At 49.6% G+C, this 6,566-nt stretch overlaps 1 protein-coding gene across 4 annotated transcripts in view; it reads left to right on the plus strand.

The window, feature by feature from the left end:
• The window catches only part of Zbtb17 (zinc finger and BTB domain containing 17), a 20,855-nt gene that overhangs the window by 3,989 nt on the left and 10,300 nt on the right, over nucleotides 1-6,566 (plus strand). Inside the window, exon 3 of one of the 4 annotated variants that reach the window (XM_031379337.1) lies at nucleotides 999-1,072. The exons of the other annotated variants lie outside the window; for them this stretch is intronic. The gene's annotated coding sequence lies outside the window, so the exon portion shown is untranslated. The remainder of the gene's footprint in view (nucleotides 1-998; nucleotides 1,073-6,566) is intronic. 4 annotated transcript variants of the gene reach the window in all.

Here is a 6,566-nt window from a genome sequence, read left to right on the forward strand (position 1 = left end):
AGACCAGGCTGGCCTTGAACTCAGAAATCCACCTTCCTCTGCCTCCCAAGTGCTGGGATTAAAGGCGTACGCCACCACCACCCCCCGGCCCCAGCTTTTATCTTAAGTAGTTGAAATCTAAAATTTTCCTCCAGGGCAGAGGTGTGGCTCAGTGGTAGTGCTAGCCTGTTGAAGGCCCTGGATTCAAGTCTGCAGTGCTGCCAATGAGGAAAATGTCCTAAGGATACGGTGGCGAAAATAAAGGGCTGTTTTTCTCCACTCCTTAACAGCCTAGAAGTATTCCCTCTAGAGCTTGCTGAGCAGGCCACTGTCCCATAAGCTGCATCTACAACAGGATATCTTTGACCACATGATTTTTGCTTAAGCGCAGGCATCCATCTAATGGCCCAAGCTGGCTCCTTATAGTCCTGCCATCATAGACAAACTTCATCTCTCAAAAAGGGAGAGAGCAGGGAACCCATGCGCACCTGTCAGCTTCTGATGTGCGCTGGAGGAGACCCACCTGTGAGAACCTGGGCCCAGAGCGAGGCCTGGCCATGTCCGCAGGAAAGTCCGCTGAGGGACTGAATGGGCTGGGTGTGATTCCAGGCCATGGTGCCTGAGGTCGATTCGTGGTGCTTGGGCTGGAGTGTACAGGTTTGTCTATGACTGAAGTATGCTCTGTGCCCAGCATGTATCAGACACTGCCTGGTGCAGGCCTGGCGCTTGGTGTGATTGGATTTCAAAAGCAGGCACTTATAGTCACGGACAGTGGAAGAGGGGACCTGCCTAATGTCAGAGGGCTGGGCTGAGGCTATGAAAGTTTAGACTGGATTAATGCCAAATGTCCCTTCAGGTAGGGAGGGGCAGTGAGAACTCTGTGTGGCTCTGTCTAGTGGGCCATTTGTGTCATGGTCAGGACAGTTTCCCCATCTGTAAATAGGGCTAAGAACCTCCTGTCCTGGGGGTGCTTAGAGGCCTGTATGGGATCTCCAGGGTGTGCTGTGGCTTCTTACCAGGTGTCTGCTGCCTCCTGCTGCAAGGTACTGGGTGACTCAATCCTCAAAAGCCAGCCAGGATTCAAGGAGGAAAGGTGAGACAGCAGCAAGGCTGATTGCTGTCCCTCCCTAGGTACCTGGGAAGTCGGGACTGTGCTGTGCCTCTCCGTTTTCCCAGGGGCCCCCGGCTTTCTAATCAGTTGTTAGTCTCTGGACCTTGGAGAACATATCATCTTGAAAAGTCTGTTGCTGGTCTCTCAAGGAGAGAGCTGTTGGCCTAACTCCTCCATCTGGAAGGTTGTCTTAAACTCCCTTAGCTGGTGCAGCCCCTCCTGATTCCCTGGTGCTTTTAAACCCGAAGCTTCCAGGCAGAGGCAGGCCGATGTCTTGTGAGTTTGAGGCCAGCCTGGCTTTCATAGCAAAGGAAGGAATTGGAGGATGAGGTCAGAGTGAATGAGGAATGCTCCTCATGTCTGCACAGTCCTCAGAGGTTTTTCTGGCATGTCTATCTGTCCACATGCATGTCTTGCGGCTCACAGAGGTCAAAGAGGGCATCAGATCCCTGGAACTGGAGTTACTTGTGGTCGTGGACCACCATATGGGTGCTGGGAATCCAACTTAGGTCCTCTGCACTGAGCCATCTCTCCAACTGCAAAAGAGAGTCTCAGTTTTCATGTAATTCATCAGTTCTCTCTTTGGTGCAAGCACTTTCTGCTTAGTTAAAAGGACTTCCTAGTGGGTATGGTGCCTTCTGTAATCTCAGCCCTAAATACTGGGAGACCTTCCAGACCCACCTGAAGGGTTTAACAAAGCTTGCCCAGAGGAGGGCAGGGTTAGTCATTTCCTCTCTAGTTAGCTTAAAGCTGCTTCTCCTCTGCTGAGTTTTGTTTCCATAGATTCAGTACTTTCTCTCAAACTTCCCACTTCACTTTTATATATTATAGTGCTTCCCTCCTTCCTTCTCCCCGTCCTTTCTTCCTTCCTTCTTCTCTTTCTCTCTCTCTCTCTCTCTTTCTTTTTTTTTTTTTTTTTTTTTTTTTTTTTTTTGAGACAGGGTTTCTCTGTGTAGCCCTGGCTGTCCTGGAACTCACTTTTGTAGACTAGGCTGGCCCCGAGAGATCCGCCTGCCTCTGTTTCCCAAGTGCTAGGATCAAAGGCATGCACCACCACTGCCCCAGTTGTCTTTCTTGCCTCTGCCTCACAAATACAGTGGTTATAGGTGTGTGCCCTCATCCCTGACTGGCTTTGCTTCTTAATTGTTTTTTATTTGATTTTATATATGTGTATGGGTTTTCCCCTGCATATATGGCTGGGTACCATGTGTGTTCAGCCTGTAGAGATCAGAGGGCATTGGATTAAAGTTACAGGTAGTTGTAAGCTGCCGTATCGCTGCTGCTAATTGAACCTGGGTATTCTGCAAGAGGGGTGAGTGCTTGTAAGCCCCGAGCTACCTCTCCAGGCCCTGGCTTTTTGTTGCTTGTTTTGGTATCTCTGAGACAGGGTTTCTCTGCATAGTCCTGACTGTCCTAGAACTCACTCTGTAGAGCAGGCTGGTGTCCAGGGATCTGCCTGCCTCCCAAGTACTGGGATTTAAGGTGCCACCACTCTGGTGTCTGGATTTTGTTTTTTGAGGCAGGATTTTGCTGCTCAGACCATATTGTCCTTGAACTCCTTGTCCACCTGCCTCAGCGTCCCAAGCCCTGCATTACACATGTGCATCAGTGTGGCCTGGAACTGTTGGGAACCCTAAGATGATATAAAGTTAAGAGTCTGCTGGGCACAGACTCCTTCTGTCTCACTGCAGGTGCAGGCCGTAGTCACCTGGCATGCTCAGGAAGGAGCTTGGTCCTTTAATATTTGTTAAGTCTTAACTCTAGAAGGGACCTTAGCACTCAATCTTGTATAGAACAAAAGCCCAGGAAGAGTCTGCATGTGAAGAAGGGATCTCTCACTGAGGGCCATCGAGTCTTACTCTGCTCTTTTTTCTTTGGAGGCAGGGTTGCCTGGTCTGACCTGGCCTTGAGCTTCCAACATCCAGCCTTCACCGCCATGTGCCATGTGCTGAGAGTGCAGTGTAAGGCACACACGTGTCACCACTCACTTCTGTCTCTTGAAGACTTAGTAATATGTTTTAGCATGTTAGTTATTTATATAATGATCTCATTCCTCACCTCATACATGTACACATTATGTCCAATCCTGTTCCCACCCACTCTCCCCTTCTTCTTAGCAGCTCATCCCCTTTGATGCCCCGTCCCCTCTCTCCTCTTCCATGCCCACTCCTTCCTCTCTCCCCTCTTCTTTAGCCCAGTAAGTGTAATTAAGGTTGCTTACAGGAACATGGGTGAGGAGTTAATCACAGGTGCATGGGTTCTTCCCTTCCTCTAGGAACCATCGGCATCTTAAATCCTCAGAGGGCGGGCCTCTCACGAGCCACTCCTCTCTCCAGTGCAGGATGTTGATGGGTCCAGTGGTTGCAGCTCTGTGAGCACAGGAGTGCCAGGGCCATGTTGTGGTGCATAGCCCTCACCCTCCTCAGGCTCTTACATCCCTTCTGTCCCCCCTGCTCCTGAAGGGTGATACAGGTACCCCAATTATGGCTGACTGACTTTCCTCATTTGGACATATTATGAGTTGCTGGTTGCTGCTGCCCACTCTCAAAGAAACTTCTCTGATGGCAGCACTGATCTCCAAGTGGTAACATAAGTATTTAGAAGGAAATTTAATGGCCAGGTCTAATCTGCTTAGTAAAGCAGCAGCAACAGCCCCTTCCCTCCAACCTCTCCAGCCACAAGCTTCTAACCAGGTTCACAGCACCGAACATTAGTTCCCTTCTGTGAAGCATCTCAAGTCATTCAGGAAGCTCTTGGTTACCCCGTAACAGACTCTCCACTGTTACGGCAGTGACCCTTCCTGCCGCTCAGTGAGTAGTGCCTTCCATAGGGACATGCTTAGCACGGCTGAGGCTGACCGTCCCCCCCCACAATAGTCACCTAGCACCTTCTGACACCACAAGGGCTAGCCATCAGGGAGGAGACTTCTATCTCATGTCCAGCTTGATTTCTCCTGTCCTGCAGCCAGAGCATGTGTGGTCTTCATCAATAGCATCATACCATCTGGCTTGGCTGGGCAGTCACAGCAGTAATGCGTGCGTGCGTGTGATGGAATACCAGTCAGCTCTAAAGGCAAATGAAATCATAGAATACAGGCAACAATTGGTCTCCTTCTCTGTGGGATGGCCGGCCATTCTGTTTTCTCAGTGAATCCTTTGCTTGTGCAGCTCATGTGATTTTTTTTTTTTAGAAAGGAGGTGGTGGCATTCTGTAAGTCTCAAGCTCTGAGACCTCATGTTGCATCTGGTAGAAGAGGTGAGCCCCTGGATAAGGGGCTCCTCCCTGATCTCCAGCTGTGCCACTGCTCTAGCATGGTTTTATCTACGTATCATAATGCTGGAGCCCAAGAGCAGCTCTACAGAGTAGAAGCCTCCATTGTTACCCCCAGTGTATGGAAAGGGATGGAGGTTAGAGATGCGTGTACTGCTGCCCAAAGACCAGCTCTGATTAATTACAAGCCCCGAGCTACAGCTAAGCCCAGGAGCTGTGGTCCCAGCAATGGGAGGTTCTTCACAATAGCAGGGCTTCACCTGTACCTGACGCTGAGGGTCCATAGCTCTAGGGACACCCTCTTCAGGGATTTCTGCTCCCAGAATCTTCCTGAGGAACACATTCTTTGTGAAAATTTTTGTAATTTTCCATGAAATTTCCTATATGAAATTTTTTTTTTTTTTGGTTTTTCGAGACAGGGTTTCTCTGCATAGTCTTGGCTGTCCTGGAGCTCACTCTGTAGACCAGGCTGGCCTCGAACTCAGAAATCCACCTGCCTCTGCCTCCCAAGTGCTGGGATTAAAGGCGTGCGCCACCACACCCGGCCTGAAATGGGTTCTTTTCTATTGAGAAATTTTTGGTCACCAGTTCTTACAGAAAGTAGGAAATGGTTCTTGTTATTTTGACACAGCCTCCCAGGATCGCTTAGGCTGGCCTTGTACCTACAGCGCTCCTCTGCACTGTGCCTCCTGATGCTCGGATTTCACAGGTGTATTCTACAACAGCCTTGTACCAACCTGGAGTGCTGGTACATACCCTTAATGCCTTAAAAGCCTTTGATGGGAAGGGTCTCTGACTGAGGAAATACCTAAACCAGTCTACCCCTCCCTCTGTAACTTCCTCTGTTTTACTCTTTAAGGATGTTAGGAGTGGCAAAACAGAAAGGTTTCAAGCAACTGTCCCTGGGAGCTCCTTTTGAGAGGAGTGCCTTCGCTGTTTTCTTTCTTTCTCGTGTGCCCTGCAGGATGTGGGTGTCTAGAGAATGATTCAGTCACATTGTGATTCAGCATTGAAGTGCTCAGGTCTGTGGTGAATGTCTCAGGGACCTTGAGCCCCTCAAGGGAGAAGTGCTTCCCTTTTGTGTGGTGTTCTGTGGAGGGCCAGAGACTAAAGTCTTCCAGTGTCTGCAGGGGTGTGGTAACACTTTTCCAAGTTCCAGCCATTCAGTTGAGAATTTCATTTCATTTTATTTATAAGACAGGGCCTCTTGTAGCTCAGGCTTGCCCCAGACTCTGTAGCTGAGGATTTGGGGAGTGTACTGACACTCTGGCTTTGTACATTGCTGGGGATTGTACTCACAGCATTGTATCTACTGCAGAAGCACTCTGCCAGCCGAGCTAGGCAGCTCCAGCTATCAGCTGGCAAGCTTCTGGTCTGCTGGCTGTCCTTGTGGGGGATAAGGTACCCCAGCTTGGCTGTCACAGCCCTGTCTATCCCTACACGTTCATTTCCTGACACTCTTCCCTCATTCTTTCCTTTTTTAAAAAAATATATTTATGTGTGTGTGCATGCGCTCATGCATGTGCTATGGTGTGCATGCAGGGTTCAGAGGATAATTGACTGGATGGAGTTGGTTCTGTCAGACCATGTGAATTGTGGGGGTGAAACTCAGGTCATCAGGCTGGCAGAAGTACCCTTAGCCCCCACGCCATATGCTGGGCCTGTTTCTTGTTTTATCCACTGTCTCCTCTGTTAATACTTAGAGTTGGTCGGAAGAGGTTGTGATTTTCCATGGGCTCTTCTTTCTTCTCTTCTCAGGGAATGTGCCAATATGCCAGCTTCTCATGATACAGCTGTGTGCCCTCCTCTGCTTCCCCACCACTTCTCCCCTTCACAGTCCACTTCTGTAGCAACAGCTAATTACCTCAGCTCCAACATATGTTATTGTTTCCTCAAGTCAGTTTCTCTGTGGAGCCCTGATTGTTCCTCTAGACCTGTCTGTAGACCAGGCTGGCCTCAAACTCAGAACTCCTGAGAAGCCCTACCTCTGCCTCCCGAGTGCTAGGATTAAAGACATGGGCCGTTATTCTCCGGCCCAACATAAGCTCTTAGCTGGAACACTGCCGCCAGCTTGCGAGACCACCGAGTCTGTGGCCCTCTCTTCAGTGGCTGCTGGCCGTCCTGCTCCCCTGCTGTCTCTCAGCTCTAAGTGGCCCTTCAGAGTAGTGCCATTTAGTTTTCAGTTCTCCCAAGACCCTTTCTTTCT

This window comes from Mastomys coucha, unplaced genomic scaffold, assembly GCF_008632895.1.
Source record: "Mastomys coucha isolate ucsf_1 unplaced genomic scaffold, UCSF_Mcou_1 pScaffold18, whole genome shotgun sequence".
Taxonomy (NCBI): Eukaryota; Metazoa; Chordata; class Mammalia; order Rodentia; family Muridae; genus Mastomys; species Mastomys coucha.